General features: G+C 44.9%; 1 protein-coding gene across 1 annotated transcript in view; it reads right to left on the bottom strand.

Moving 5' to 3' along the window:
* The window catches only part of LOC128887785 (band 7 protein AGAP004871-like), a 207098-nt gene that overhangs the window by 187463 nt on the left and 3497 nt on the right, over positions 1 to 16138 (bottom strand). The window lies entirely within an intron of this gene.

Here is a 16138-nt window from a genome sequence, read left to right as displayed (position 1 = left end):
AAAATTGGCACCCCGCTGAAATAAAATTTAATCCTTCCCGGCCGACCAACCCGTGGAAACGACCGAAAATAAACTCGAACGACGCTGTGGTCAATATTGAATGTAACTCCGTTGGACAGTGGGATAGATACGTGTAAACGTCGCGATTTACGGTAATCTTCTTAATCGCGGCCTCGTTGAAAATTAAATAAAGGTCTATTCAGTGACTTTGAGGAAATCTTTTATGGTTTCTATTCAGATGGAATGAAAAATACAAAATTCACCCATATCTAGGTACACGTGTACATGTGGGTACATCCATATTGTAAAGTCACGCTTACAGTGTATACAGTCAGTGTAAGAAGTATTCGTACAGCAACCAATTCAAAGTAGAAACTAATTAGAAAAAAAATAAGAAGTTAACATTAAAAGTAATAAACTTTGATTTACGTAAAATCTACTCTAAAAATATGTAGGAATGTTGGTTAATTATTTCTTTCCCTAAAATTTATTAATAAAATAAATATATGAAGTTTTATTTTGAATTGGTTCCTGTACGAATGCTGATTACACTGACTGTATATCTTTTCTAATTCTACGCGATACGCGATAGACTCAGAGGTGTAGAAGAGGTGTGGTTTTGAAATCCCAACAAAATCAATTTGTATAAGAATAGTGATCTGAAATTGTATTATAGAGGAGCCTTCCTCGCTACACCTCTAGATAGACTTGTACGATTACACAGTCGCAAACGTTCTCGAGGTCCTTAAAAGGAAAGCATCCTCGTCGTGACTTTTAATAAATACGCGAGAGTAGCATTCTCCGTCTACATCTGCCGCTCTCGAGAAACGCGCGAACCAGGAATTCTTCGGTCAACCTCCGCGAGGGATGAGACTGGGAAAACTTTGAATGTTGCATGGCGGAGTTATTCTCACAGAGGAAGGATGAATTCAATATGGAGCGCGCCCGTCCGAAAGACTCGCATGCATATCGCGCTGTTTGGCCGAGATTTATCATCCGAAACGGGCGCATTCAAAACTGTCTTCATCCGCGTCCATAAGCGGATACTACTATTTTATGTATCGAGCAAACGGCCGCGCGTATCAAGATAAACTGCCGCGCCGTGTGCGTATTATTTCGAGAACGTCGGCTTGACGGTTTACTTTTTCAAAAGTAATGCCTTTCTCCCGACGGCCCTACACGTAACAGCGTGTAAACATATTTCCACTGGCAACCGAGCCTCGTGCAAACGCAACTCGCGCATGAAATATTAAAACCTCCACGGATTTCCGCGCGAAGATAACTCCGCACGAGTCCCGAATAGCCCTCTCGTCGCGCGTACGCTGCTTCGTGAACCCGGACGAACTTTAAATTTCCATGCAAATTCGTTATTTCCTCCTGCTTTTGTTTGTTTTCTTCCCTGGTAATTAGTTGTTCCGACACGTACGTTTCCCCTTAAGCTCTCTAGTTTCCACTATGTGTATTTAAATTTGTCTTGTCAGTTTTCGTCTGTCACGCTTCGCGATTAAAAAGCAGCTAGTAATAATAATGTCGTCTAGCTAATTCGACAGTGGTGCGACGCGTTAATCGATAATCGCTGGGAACCGCACACGGGGAACCGGAAACTCTTTAAAACGAGCGGATTGATCGACAAGACACGTTCGACGACGGTTATGCTCTCGCAGGTGCGTCAAAGCGAAGCGTCGTATGGCGTTAATGTCTCATCAAAAGCCTAGTTGATCTTAATTAAGTGTCCCGACTTAATGGTCGGATATCGATTGGCACGGGGCCCTGGTACAGCCGCCCACGCGATGGGTCAACGATCCCTTCTTGCGAATTGCGAATGATCGATGGCGAACGTCATCGGGGACCCACCGCCGAGTGATTTATTGGTTTCGATCGGCCGGCCATAATACGCGTCCCATAATGTCCCGCCCTCGTCCTTTAGGACGCACTGTCTTCGGGTTCATCCATTTTAAGCGACGGCTCCTTATCGACGGTTATATTTACGAGTTCCGCACGGAGGCTCGCGCGTTTCACGGCACGCGGGGCGATTTTTGAATTATGGGGGACCTCGGGGAGACGACCGGGTCGAAAATTCTCGCTCCGCAGGGTCGACCCACGTTTTGCTACAAGCTATCTCAAACACGGAAGCGCCTCGATCGAAAAATTAAAATAGTAGAATCGCGTCTGGGTAATTGCGTTCGAGGAACGCAGCAAACACCGCTATCAATCTTTGAATATAGGTGAGAATTTCGGCTCGTAATGGTCCAACGATAGATATTCGGAGAGTTTGTTTCTCGCGAAGAGGAGACGAAGCGACGGCGGTTTTTCGCAGCCATAGCTTTCCCTCCGAGCGACAGTTACAAAATTGTTGTTGCATCGTGGCCTGGTATGCCTGCGACTTTCCGGGATATCGAGCGGGGGAATCTCTTTAAAAGCACCAAGAAGAATTCCTTGCCGCGGAACTTTTCTCGTCCGCCGTCGTTCCGACCGACTACGAACAACCTTTCCTTCCAATATTCACCGTACTCGCACGCAGCCCCCGCTGAGATACCGCGATCCAATTTGCATATACCACCGTCTACGCGAGCGAAACGCGCGACCGAGAATCTAATCAAAATCCCGGACGATGATGGACGAACAAAAAGTACACCCTACGCGCGTGTGGTAACTGTGGAATGCGTTTCGCGTCTTTTACGCTCCCTCGTCGGCCGAATGGGTAAAGTATGGAGAAATTTCGCGAAACGTCCCTGTAATCTTAATGAGATCGACGGCGAAGTATCCGTCTTCTCCGTTGTTACGCGCCTCTGAGCCGAACTCCCATGAAAATCGAACGAAGGGAGAAACGAAAAAAATTAATTAAGTTCGTCGAGGTTTGCGAAACGAGTTTCGAGGAAACGGACAACGCGAAATCTCTGTGCGCGGGTTTGTCTAAGCGAAACAACGAGGATTTTTTATGAATATGCTTCTTTTTGATCCAGAAAGGGAGGAGAAACTCGTGCGCAGGATTCGGACAAGGAAAATTTTCCCTTCGCCGTTATCGATACGATGTCGCGCCATTGTTACGATCCCTGCCATTATACTTTCGCGTTATCGATTATTGATTATTGCTTTGCCTTCCTAATTCCCTTTGGACAGTTTCGATCGACTTTCCATTGGGTCGTTTTCGTTCCCATTTTACGAACCAAGCGACTACCCTTTTCTACGTTCAACAATTCCTTCGCTCGAAAGTTGTTATTTGACACGTTCGAGTCGTTCGACCTCCCACTTGTCTAACCCAGGGTTTTTCAAACCTCGTCTCTCTTACAGTAGAGTTGCAACGATTACTGCAGCAGCGGAATGTTCGTGCATTAATTAGAGAAACACCATGTACTTTATTACAAATTTCGACCCGAAAAGAGATCCAGCTTCCATTTCGCTGCGCAATAGCTTCATATTTCGCGCGTAGGAATTCGTGAAGCCAACGCGTAGAAACACGGTTTCGGATGACGCGAGACGAAACTGCAAAAATATTAACGGCAGGTACTCTAGACGTCGACGATATATTTTTTTCAATTTGTGACGTGAGCGATCGTACGTGTGATCGTGAGAAAATGCATCGGTCGGACGTTTCCGAACGATCCCATTTGCGGTCTATCGCCGTCGAAATATCCGTGTTAATTTCGCTGATATCACGGTCATTCCTATCTGCATTTCCATCAAACGCGCTATACGCGTCGTCTACCTTCGTGGTAACCGCGCCACGTTCCGCCACGCCTGCTCTCGTTCCATCCATCGCGACAAATGGTGTGCTATTTAATGTCATCGGCGGTAATTTATGTTCCAATTAATACCGCGCCCGATCCGCCAACAGTTAAACGATCATCGAAAACTAAGCTCCAAGGACCACCGGAATAGAACTAAGCTGGGGAGGATGAGTCAGGTCGATCTAATAGTAGTCAAGTCTGCTAACGTACTGCGTCGTGTCTGGTTGTTTATGGCAGGGCTTCTTAAACTACGGTTCGCGAGATTTTAATGTAAAATATTTAATATTCTCTTTTATTTATGTTATTGCAAAAAATGCAGTTTTGATGAAAAATAGGGTATATAATTTTTCTAACTGTAACAAATACAATTTAAAAACATTTCGTGGAATTTTCAATTTTATATTTTTGTATGTTTCTAAATAGATTCTAAAACTATACTTTTTCTTATGTTTGATATTTTTTGGATTGCGAAAAAATCACAATCATAAATGGGATCGTGAATGAAAAAAGTTTACGAATACTACTCAGACCGTCATTAAAATTGCATACAGCAATATCAGAATTTACAAAATTTACAGTGGTGTTACCCCTTAAGAATTTATTTCTAAAGGAAGCCTTGATTAAATCTGTAGACATCGAGGGCTCCTACTTTTTGAACAATCACAAAACAAGTCGAGAACGATGACTAGACTTTCCCGTAGATACGCTTCCATATCGCGAAAGTCCCTGACATCGAGTAACGGATCGATACGTCGCAATGACATAGTATTAATAATTCTTCTAATAACAGCGTCGGAAAGAGCGAACCGATAACTATAGGACCAGGCATAAATCAAGCGGGATGATGTCCAGCGACGAGAGTTCGCCGCAAAAAGTTCTCCAACAGGCATGATTGCCGAGAAAATCGCGGCGAAGCGTCTTCGAAGCGTGGACCGAGCGATAAATTACGCCCTAGCGACAGCTGAATTTATTCGCGGATTATCGCAAGCTTCCATTCGATCCTCCTTTTCCTACCGCCTCGGTGATTCCTCGCGATCGTCGAGGCTGGTTCAGGTCCGACGTGGACGTATATTAAAATTTGTCGACTGAAAAGGCGAACGAAAAAGGCCGGAATTTAAGGTACGCCCGTGCCACGGAGCTGGCCGGCGAGCGCCTATTCAATTTGCCGACGATTACTGCCGGTTCGTGACCCGTATCTATCATTCGACCGATCGACGAGCATTAGCCGTCTCTTTCCCCGGCGAAACACGACGCGAACGTTTCTGGGAAAGTCGGTGGTCTCGCACAATCGAAACGATTAACGTTAGCGCTCGTAATTTAACCGGTTTTATCAGTCACCCGGATATCCGATTAACTGGGTTCGTAACCGACCGTTCGGATCGCATAATACGGTCACGGTTAACCCTAATACGCGCGCGTTACCATTAATCGGGTAATTATAATCACGATTCAATTCTAGCCTCGTTCTCTCCATCTGGGTCAAAGACTCCGTCGGTTCCATTCGAAGCAACTTCGAGTACCTTCGACCGCTGTCGAATATACTCGAGAAAGACGTATCCACTTAGCGTCGACATTTTATCTTTCTCGTCAAAAATCTCAACACCTCACCGGTATTCCGCGCTAACCAGAACGCAATCCCAACCTTCTCTACGCGATCCGATATAATTCACCAGCCGAACAGAGTTTAATCGGCTAACCTCTGCGCCGTGTACATTCCCCAAAAATATCCGCGCGTAGATCGGATTACGAAGTTCACGAATACTCGTTTACTCCCCGACGCAACCCGGAAAGTTTCGACAGCAGGAGCTTGAAACGTAGTTTCGAGGCGATTAACGAAAGAAAAAAATTCTTAAATCGCAACGCAGACTGGCCAAGCGGCAAATAATTTTTTAACGAGCAGGAGGAAAATAATTTGAGAGGCCGACCGATGGGTCCGTCGAACCATCGTCGCCGCGCGATAAATTTTATGCGATTTAAGATTACCTCGGGGACACCCATCGAGGAGAGGAAAGGTGAACGTCAACGGGATTAAAGGAAGAATTAATCGATAGCCGCGAACGGGGATGCGCCGTCGATCTGACAGCTCATTTGCACCGTCTGGCTGCGAGAACACCGCAACTTTTCACGCTTCTGCCGCGTGGGAAGAATAACCCCACGGCTAGCTAACCCCCCAGTCGATTCTATTTATCGACGAGTTAATTAAGGGCCATGATGTAACGTTGACGGGCGGCCCAAAGTCCCCACATCGACCGGGGCAACCTCATAATAGGTAATTACGGTCGGATCTACCGGAGAAACAGCTGCTAATTAACCGAACCTTCCCGATGCTAGACACGTTCGCATCCGTTGCACGGGAATCCCTTCGCACACGCTTCGCGATTTCGAAAACACGGTAGCATCTAGCTTCGACCACTCCCATGGAATCTTCGCCGACCTAAGCGAGGCTCGGGACGTTTAAAAAATGCGAGGTTCAGAGGTAGAGACCCTTTATCGCGATAACAGCCGCAAGGTAGAACGTTCCCACGGATCGATTATAGAGGACGAACGCGGGAGAACCTCGATTATTCCACGGTGTCGACGGAAGGAGAGGATGGTTGCTGAGGAATACTGTTGAGGGTAGTAGCGAGGATATATGTTGCTGCTCGTTGGTTGCCTTGATTGTTGCAGGAATTTTCAAAGAGTTTGCGCAGTACTTAAACTAGCACTGTTTAGGAAATTTGTGGTAGAATGATAGCTGAGATTCTATAAAAATGTTGAGTAACCTTTTCCATGCTTTTGGTCATTTTAATGCAAACCCTTTGATCGTGCGTGTTATAATTTACTGTAATTAGGGAATAATTTTTTGCTTGAAAACGAATCTAAAATGAAGAATGATTCATTTTTTCCTCGCAAAATCAGCTATATATAAGAATGAAGCCCTGACTGATTACAATCAACGTCCACGCTAAACCCTTGAAACTAGAAAGCTGGAATTTTGCACAGAGGTTTCCTTTATGATGTATCCACGGAATAAGAAAGGATATTTCGAAATTCAACCCCTAAGGGAATAAAAAGGGATTGCATCGTTGGTATTCCACGCGGATGAAACCGCGGAACACAGCTACTTACATATAAAATTCCTTGCGCCCTTTCATACGACGTGCCTGACTCTTGTTTTTCGTCTTCGACTCAAATTCTGTACCACGAGTCACACATGTTGTTATAGGTTAAAGGGTTAATGCACTTTTGCTTACGTAAATGCATCAAACTGGCATCTGAATAGCCCTATTAATGCAACAAATAGTCCCCCAGCTCTAGAAATCGCATTTTTGCGTTCGTGGACCGGGCCTATCCGACAAGTCGTTTCGCGACGCCCTCGGTCTAGCTGTTGTCGCGGTCCCCTAATTGCGGAACCGTCCGTTTCATCGCTAATTACCGCGTCAATTATATGCAACGACGCACTCTCGAGAATTAGAGGTAGCTAGGTGTGTTCAAAGTATGCAATTTTCTCGGCCGGTCGAGAGACGTGGCTCGAGAGCCGTGAGTCGGATGTCGAGAGGCAAAGAGGACCTACGGAGACCTCCGAGGGAGCTCGTTATCCGTGTGTACGAGCCGAGGCCTCAGACAAACAGCCTCATTTGTCACGCGCTGACCTGCATGCCGACCTTCCTGCTTTCCTCTGCTTCCTATCCCGCCGACACCCTCGGAGTCTATACCGCGCCGACAACCTGGCCGGATGTTTCGAACCTAACTCCATCGCTGACAAGTATTCGCAACAACGGGACCACAGTCCCGCGACTCGAAAGTATTGTCTAGGAAAACCGATCGATAGATGATGAAATCGCACTCATTTATGCTCTAAGCTATCATTTCCAAAGTCGCGTTGATATTTCACGTCATTTAACAAAATTTAGTTCCGTGACACCTTGAGCAAATGCCAAGAACAAAAGAGCAGGAAGAGTTTAACCCTTTGCACTCGAGGCCTTTTTTTCTTGTGTCTGCCAGCAACTCGAGACGTTTCTTAGCATTTTATTGCCATGAATTCTAAGCTATCTAGATTTGAGAATAAGGTCACCTTTACCTCACCGACAATCATTTTATCGACACTTCGAGCTCCAAAGAAATTAAACCTAAAGAAACCTTTAGGTATCGTAGATTTGCTGCGTGAAACCTAATGGTGACTGAGAGTCACCTCTTGTGTGCAAAGGGTTAAAATTGGACCGTCATTTTCCAATCTCAAAGATCTTTCCTACATCGTCCAGAATGTCCTTTTAGGTTTACAATATTTTCCTGCTTGTGCTTCTTCCAGGAGCTTAATTCCAGCATGGCGAAATGTTGCAAGAAATCGCCTTACTTCTCATCCTAGAAGAAACCCAAATACCCAACCCGCGAGGAAATAAATTCTCGAGAGAAAATATCGAAAACGTATTCGATGGAAGTGCAGCTGGAGAAAAATAGACGTCAGAATCGGGCGAGAATCGTTACAGACGAAACGAGAAAGACAAACTCGTGGAACGATTGCGCGTCATTCGTTACTCGGCCGTTTAATGGGACAAGTAAAGAACGAGAAGAAAATTTAGCTGCGACGTATTCTTGCATCGATGACTCGTGCTATACACCCTAATTCTCGGAGAAGGAACCCGAGATGGGAGATTTCATAGATTATACTCTGTTTCGCGTCCTATGCCGCGCGGATAGGTGAAATTAGCTCCGCCGTCGATTGTTCGGTGGTTTCTACCCTATTCGCGCCGAAATTGGTGCCCTTGAATGGGATGGATGATTGTAGACGGGGTGATATACGAGGAATTCAAGATCGTTAAGGGTGGCGACGGTGAAAGCGTTTTCGGCTGTTGTCTAGACGGATCCCGCCCTGACGAATCGACGTCAAGACTAGGCGCGACGTTAACGCTCGTCTTGAAACTATGCTGCTCTACATAATGGCAGTCCCATATAGATTTTTTCAACGCAAATTCTTTTTAACTCAACGTTTCAATTTTCAATTAAGGGGTAACGCCACTCTCGTCACAATTTACTATTTATTTTTTGGCCGAAAAATGGGTTAGTGCGCTACTTCTACAATATTCGATTTAAACAAAGAACCCTACATACTTCTATAGCCAATAATATACAGATTATAAAATTTGTTAGTTGTTTGTTCCAAATTTTATATACAACGAGAAAACCGTCCTCCCGTAAAGGCGTTTTAAAAACAGTCAATTTCGAAGACACGCTTGGTTGTCGACATTTTGTACTAAAAGTATGATACAACAATTTTTGTTTATACTTCAATATATGTTAAATAAACGCTGCAAAAAAGAAAGTTCTATTCCTTTTGCGATACTCTCAAAATCAATGATCAAAGTTAGGCCTCTTTTTTAGCCTCTAGAGTGGTGTTACCCCATAAGGCGATTTAAAATAATTAACTTCTTTGACTAACTCTCCTCGGACGGACCTAAGTGTTCCATAAAGAAAAATGTTCAACGCTCGATGTAAATGCAGCCGTATGTACCGCGATTCTTAATCCCGCCCTAATGAACGAACCATAACGAACAATTACGTTCAAGTAATTTCTTAAGTTCTTCGTGGAAACTTCCAATTAAACGGCAGTCCGCCCAGTAACCCAATATCGATATTGCGTTAAATGCTGTCGGCGGGTCCTCCGAGTTTCGATTCCTCGAGATCTCGAGTACCCGTCCACCCCACCCTCCTCACCCAGGTATTGATTAAAAGGCGAACAGGTTCATTTGTGAGCTCGCGAATTCATGAAAACTTTCGTCAGGTGGAAACGCGAAGCCGCTGTCGCCGATAATGCTCTGACGAGTCGGCTATTCCGAGACGCCGACCAACCGGAAATTAAAATGACCAACCACGGCTAGCACGGATCGCTTTGGATGTACAGGGTGGTCCTTTCTACCTCCATCTCTGATTATCAACGGTGTCGAGACAAATCTAATGGAAACAAGCACGTTTAACACATTGCAGACTTATATACACTTGCAAATTTCTAGTTTGATTAAATTTTGTTTGTGGACCATTGGAAGCTACGTAATCAAACATTTATCGTGCTATTTATTTGTCTGACTTCATCGGAGTATTTCGCACGAATTAATTTTCTTCGACAGGTACTGTAATTTTCCCTGAATCCGCAACAAAAAAGTATTTCACTCGAATTAATTCTCTTTGACAGGTAACTTTCGGAATAAATTATTTAGGTTCTTCGTTGTAAAGCACTTTGTATAGGTGACGCGGCGATTAACGTGTTGAAGGCTCTTTGGAGTGTCGTTTGTAAACAAAATTGATGACTGAACCCCCTCCTCTCCTCTCCCTTCCCCCAAAAATGATGGAAGGTAGTTTCTCTTAAAACATTGTTATACACAGTGAACTCTGCCTGAGAGGCACGCCTCGCGTTTGAGGCATGCCTCTTAGACGTCGAGGTGTCTGAAATTATTCTCGTCCCTCCTCGAAGTGCGCGAAATGTAATTGCTGTTTCAATGCAGCCAAGGGAAACGTTCGAATATCCCACCGTGTAGAAAGCACCACGGACCCCAAGAAAGTCCTCATGCATCTCCCTTACAATACGCCCGTGTAGCGTTAAGCGCGTTTAGAACGGAAACGTCTATCCGAGGCGTACGGTTCGAAATCAAATGCGTCCCGGAGCAACGCCATACAAAACAGCGCGTCTGATCGATGTCCTGAAATTCCTGCAAATGACGCCCCGCGCTATGGAATCGACGCTACGCCGCGATAATGCGCGGGGGTCCTTAATTAAATCGATTCGACTGATCGACGAACGTATTTCAAACGTCGCGCTGCTCGCGGTGAGCCGCCAACGGCAACGGTCTTCGATCCATAAACGAGCCTCCGCCAGGGAGCCTGAGCTTTCATTCATGGAAAACACAACACGTTCCGATCGATGAATCATACGTTTCTAGTAGGTGTTCAAAATAATGAATTTCGTAGATTCCTGACTCCTTGTTCTAGTACCAGCCACACGGCTGCCTAGCTAGCCCAACAACTTAAATAAAATTTAAGGAACAAAGTGCATAATAATGCACTATTTACACGCTCTTCAAATCCGTGAGAAAAAAATTTTACGCTCGCTCCATTTAATGCAAAAAAATTTATTTAAATGAGGAGGCTGAGGCTGCCAGTAAGCCCCGTCACATATTAATGATAAGCAATATCGACAGAGAAACATGCAGGATTTATGCGCTAATTATGCGCTATCGTATAAGAGGCATTTCGATTTTTGTGCCCCATCCCAAATGCAAGTTTTGTCTCGTAACTTGCTAATATTCTTTCTTGGTATTGTCCCTGCTAATCTAAATCTAAAGATTCTACAATACACGTTCGCAGCCATTAGTTTATTACTCGCGACAAAGGATCGACGAATGATTCAATACAAAGGAGCCGTGGCTGGCACTATTAGATCAATGAGTCAGGAGTCTATAAAATTACTCTGGCATAGGCACTGCTTCCTACAAAAACCTTTCTCCTCTAATAATCCACTAATAATCCGACCAACATCTCCTCGCGCTACATACTTCTACTAAAGAATACCCTCCTGCTAATAACACTAATAACTCGACGCGGTCGTATTTTACCCTCCATTTGCGTCGCTTTATCAACGTGGTAGCGCGGATCGTTGACCATTAATAAAACGTAATTTTCCTTTGCGTGAACGGCGCTCGCCATTCCGCGCACCTTCGTTAGCCCCCTCGACTCCGCTTCTCATTAATAAACATTCGCGTAATCAGCGAAACAAAGATCGGCGCAATTAAAGGGATAGAATTGGTAATACGATTATAACGAGTGTCGGGTTTACAGGACGGTTACGTCGCGTTATTATCGATCGTAAATAATTGTTGGCAGTACAAACCATACCGAGACGTATAATCGACTCGCATACGGGATTTCCCCGCGCATACCGTCGGCTTCGCTCGTTATTATTTGCTCCCAGGTAATTTATTTATCCGGCCGATTACAGCCCAATGGAATTAAAGTTTGGCAAGGGTAAATTGCTCGAACGCTAACTGCCGTTACACGTCGGCGTAACGACACGCTGGAATTGCGATTTTATTGACGGGGACGCGGACCGATAATCTCGATTGCATTTACATTAATCCGCGACGATGATCATGCCGCGATCGATGACGCGAGACCTTCTTTCTTCGTTTTCGGGCTAAACGTTCCGATTTACCACGAGTCTTTCATATTCCGAAGATTTTCCTTTTTTTGCATAGTTTTTGCTTCGTTGGCCGGAGGGGGCCGCCGGTGGGTGGATCTTAAAAGATTTTCCTTGCTTTTACTTCACATTTGAAAAGTCACGAGCAATAACAGCGCAAGCGACAGGTACAATTAGGTAGATCCCGAATTATGGACGGCTGGGTGATATGTTACTCCACGTCATTCAACATCGATACTCTGATTACCAACTAATCCCATGATATGTCGTTCTCGATGATTTCGCAAATCAAGCCAATTCATTGTATGCAACGGGTGTATTACCTGTCAAATCCCATACACGTTTGATCAGGAGCGGATATCAGGTCATCGGTTAATGAAATAGAATAAGATAACACCGCAGACGATTCCCAAGGAGCAAGTAAAAGAAACTAGAAAAGAAACTTTCCTATTTCTGCTCTTTTCATCACGCTTGATAGATCGACCGTTTCCGACGCGTCGTTAATTCTCATCGATTTCTTAATTAATTCACGACGCGTCCTCGCGGAGCTCGCTCGCGAGTCGCGTTTAATAACGAATTAAAGTATTTCGGGAAAATTATAGCAGCAACTTTGCCCTCTTTTGAATATCGCATTAAAAGTGTTTTGTCCTCGACAACTAGCGCGACGATATTACGGTCAGCTCGTTAGCCATTACAATGGATATGCAGCGTCAACGTACAATGACATTATTCTCCAGGGAACCCGCGGTCTGGTTAAATAAAGCTCGCTTATGTTTTCACGAACTCAAGTGCCCAAAATGAATGAACGCCATCATAACTGAAACACGCAAACTTCGAGATTGACGTAGAAATTGCGCGCCCTTTGAAATCGTTAACGAGCACAACAAACTCTGGAATTAATATTCCATTCGTGCGAGTTCAATGAGACCCCTTTCCCGCCCCCCGTGTTTCGCCCGACAAAAAATTGCGCCTAATCGTTACGTAGAAAATAACCGAAAGTTTTAATCGAACTATCGCGGAACAGCGTAAAAATGTTCCGCTTTTCTTTTCGTCGAGACTACTAACAGACCGAGGAACTTCATGAAAGTAAAACACGACTAGCCGACGGCATGAAAGCCCCGCATAACATTAGCATACTTTTCGCGTTGTATGAAGCGTATCTCCATGACAGAGCGCGTCAAATATCGCGAGGCCGACGAGCCGACGAGATTGATGGAATTTATGAATGCCTTCTTTTTCGTATCGTCGTCGGTGGGGGCGGAGCAGTTTGAAACTTTGACCTAAAATATGGAAACGATGAATTCTGGGGGACAGTGTCGGCGAGATAAGTTTGGAAAAATTCGAACGAGGCGAGGGAACTGGAATACGAAACACCGCGGGTCTCTTGTTAGCGATATTCCGGAACACGGTGAATGGAAGTTTCGATTAGTGTTCAAATTCCACTTTACGAAAGTCTCGTTCTCGTAGATTTTTGTCAAAAGGTTGAAATCATCTTTGTGGCTCTTGAAAGTACGTTCGTAATGGATGGTAAATACTTGAATTGTTCTTCTTCCCTATTTATGTTCCATCAAGACCTCCCGAGTTACAAACGGCGTTCCACATTATGATAGCGAAGGGCCAAAATACCATTTCCTAAATGTTTTCGTTTTCGAGGATAGGAGGTAGCGAGTAAACTTTCGCAAAAAAAAGAGGAACGCGTTGAACGGAAGCAATCTTTGTATATTCCCCCGTGCAAATATGAATCCGTGCACTCAACAGGATGACGGCGGAGCTTTTCGTGGCGATTCGCCGAGGAAGAGGACCGCGTACACGAAACAATGAAACCGCCGACGTCCGAAGAGAGCTTTCGCGCAGCAGCTCGGTCTCGTGTCCAGAAGAAATTTTCGAGAGAAAACAGGGATCCCGTCCCGTCGACCCTTGTCTCGTTTACCCCCCAACCCGTCCCGTTCGACCCAGAGTGCTCCTTTCTCATCTACATCCCCTTTTTCTCGCTTTCTTCGCCCTTATCTGCAACCCGCGTCTTCTCCTTTCAGCGGTAACGAATGAAAAACATTAAACGGACCGCGTTGTTTTCTCGGTCCCTCCGTGCTCTCGGCTGCCAGCTGAATTTCTTTCCATAGATTACATGCTTACTCCGGGAGAGGGGCGCAGGGGGGGGGGGAAGGGGGTCGAGCGTATCTCAACAAGAGTAAAGTGAAACCCGACATTACCCGGAATCGAGAAACGCGTTCGAGGTGAATCGCGTGTAATTTCCTCGAGCGGAATCTCTGGTTACTCGACGGATTTCAACCGGAAGGGGGTGGAGGGGGGAATTCGCGGGACCAGAAATGCATGTTTTGCGGGGTTGCGAACAGGGAATGCAAGTTTGTCTTTTCTCGTTCGAAGAAAGAGAACTCGGAATTTCAGTCGTTGTCGAGCCTGGTTATTCGTTTATGTTGGTTGAAGTTTTGCGAGAACAAACCGGTGTAATTTCAAGGTTTCCCTTTGCTTTTGTTCGAGAACGTCCGATCGATAATTCTGTCGAACCGTTTCGGTCGTTATTGTTGGACGGAGAACGAATTTAGTCAGTCACCCTAGAAGTCACCCTCGAGTTGTCAAATTAATCAAATTTGTGTTTACGATTGTAATCGTAATCGTAATCGCAACTCTGAAACATTTGACTTTAATCAAAAACACAATTCGAAAACATCGAAAATATTTAATTACAGTCGTAATCGTAGTTACGATTACAACACTGCCGTAAAACCGCGGGCTCGAGTGACCGCATCGCGACGCACTTGTACCTAAATCATTTTCTGTTTCTTAAATATATTGTCTCCGTGAATGACATAAACCCCGAATGTTTTATTTGCCGAAATATTCAACCGTATTATTTTCAGCTATTTCGTATTTATTAAGCCTCGTATTACAGCGTATTCTCAGCCACCGAAACGGCTTAAATTATTTGAAAAACCATTATCGTTTATATCTGATGGGAATAAAGTCTCCGTGCCGTAAGGTCTATCGTCTCCAATTTTATCCAAGCTAGATTAGCGATCCGTGGAGGCTGCGAAGACAGAGAAGAGCCTCGACCGAGCAATTATCTGCGATTTTCCCCCTCCGCGTGGTTGCGACGAGTGCGTCGCTTAAAAAAAAATATAGATAATCGAGACGAGGCGATTATACGCGAGGGCAGCGTAACGACTTAAACGAACTCCCAAGCAGACCGTTTAATTCATCGAATTAATCCCCCAATTACACGAGAAATTGCGTTAGCCTGAAAAGTTTCCAAGGAAAGTGGCGGAGCCCCTTCGCGAAGAATTTCATTTAAAAACCGATAATTCGATAGTACCCGGTGCCCCGAACTTTGATCAAACAGCAGAAAGTGTAACCGAGTGGATTTCATTAATAGATTTTGCTTTTTCGGGCCGCTGAAAGGATAGCGCCATTAAAAAATTCGTTTCGCCGCGCAAACACCCGTTTTCCCGCGCATAAGTGGCTGCAGACGGCGTAAATTTCCATTAAACGCGCTCCATTTTTTCATTACCGAGATCTGTCAGTCGAGTTAATTTAATTAATCCTTTATACGTGCCGTCGGAGCGCAGACGGCCGGGAACACAGGGGGAAAAGATGCGCTTTCGCGAAACGTAACGTCACGCGATATTTCACGGTTCAAAATTTCGCGTTCCGTGTAAACCGCCTAACACCGCGGCATTCCCAGCACGGCAGAATCGATAAAACGTCACGGCTTAATTAGCGCGGGCAACGCAACGTTTTCCTGCCGAATCTCATTTCGAGACCCACCGCAAATATTATTCGAGCTTCGCAGTTCGCCGAAATCGCGCACAAGTCATTTGCAGCTGGCCGTTATTTCACGATTAATTCCTGATTCGCGAGCTGATTTTTTCAGAAATCGAGCGAAAATAACCAAAGGAAAAGAAGGTTAAACGGGACCTTGAGCGCTCGTCCTCGATGAATCGTGCAAAGGAACGCTGAAAAAAGGATAACACCGTTCAGTGGTCCTCGGATCTAACAGACTGTAGCATTTAAAGCCACGAAGAGTGCTCTACGAGGAATTTACTTAAATTAAGCGCCGTCATGAGAGCTAGTTATCGCAATGGTCGTAGTCACTGCGAAAAGACAACTCTGTTCAGTTTTCCTCGGATCTGAAAGGTTCGATGCCTCAAAACTCTCGAACTCCTCGCTATCACCGTTTCTAATCGATAGGAAACACTTTTTAACCGACTACGAAAATGTTATTTAACAT

Source organism: Hylaeus anthracinus, unplaced genomic scaffold (assembly GCF_026225885.1).
Source record: "Hylaeus anthracinus isolate JK02 unplaced genomic scaffold, UHH_iyHylAnth1.0_haploid 11989, whole genome shotgun sequence".
NCBI lineage: Eukaryota > Metazoa > Arthropoda > Insecta > Hymenoptera > Colletidae > Hylaeus > Hylaeus anthracinus.
The sequence above is the reverse complement of the archived record's forward strand: the minus strand, read 5'-3'. Positions and strand labels throughout refer to the sequence as shown.